The sequence below is a fragment of the Gigantopelta aegis genome, chromosome 7 (assembly GCF_016097555.1).
Source record: "Gigantopelta aegis isolate Gae_Host chromosome 7, Gae_host_genome, whole genome shotgun sequence".
In the NCBI taxonomy this organism is placed as follows: Eukaryota; Metazoa; Mollusca; class Gastropoda; order Neomphalida; family Peltospiridae; genus Gigantopelta; species Gigantopelta aegis.
The window spans coordinates 20,569,881-20,570,778 of record NC_054705.1 but is presented as its reverse complement, the minus strand read 5'-3'; positions in this window follow the sequence as shown (position 1 = coordinate 20,570,778).

Sequence of the window (898 nt, the reverse complement as noted above, 5' to 3'; positions counted from 1 at the left end):
CTCTCTCTCTCTCTCTCTCTCTCTCTCTCTCTCTCTCTCTCTCTCTCTCTCTCTCTCTCTCTCTCTCTCTCTCTCTCTCTCTCTCTCTCTCTCTCTCTCTGTCTCTCTCTCTCTCTCTCTCTCTCTCTCTCTCTCTCTCTCTCTCTCTCTCTCTCTCTCTCTCTCTCTCTCTCTCTCTCTCTCTCTCTCTCTCTCTCTCTCTCTCTCTCTCTCTCTCTCTCTCTCTCTCTCTCTCTCTCTGTGTGTGTGTGTGTGTGTGTGTGTGTGTGTGTGTGTGTGTGTGTGTAATGTTAGAACCAAAATAGTATGATGGTACTCTTATATATATATATATACTGCCATCCAACTCTGAAAATTATGCTTCCACGCAGTTAAAAATAAAGTTAATATACTTGCGTCTTCTGATACCTGTGAACGGCTCCTTTACAACATTGTCTCTCTGTCACATTCAGAACACAATGTGTGACTTCATAATATAATTCATTTACAGACAGGCTGTCCACAAATGTGCAAAACCTCAATATGAATAGCTGAGGTGAACTTGGAAAAGAGGATTAGTGAAGATAGAGGTGAAAGTAACGTTCACGTTATGAGACCAACAGCAGAATTAGAGGCCAGGTAATTATTATTTAACACCTGGTGGAACTTCTCGAATATTTCCTATGTACACTGTTGGCTTAAATTAAAATTTATTTTATAGGAATTGGATATACAATAAAAATTGCCTGTCGCATCGTTCCCCCTCCCCGCTGTGTGAGCAATTCTGGAAGAACCCTTTCCCAGAGATATTATAAGCGTTATAGGGTGTATACTACCAAATCAAATCCCATAGACGACAATAGTAACATAGGTGTCTACATCTCTTACATTCAAAGTATTAATAGACATAAACACCACG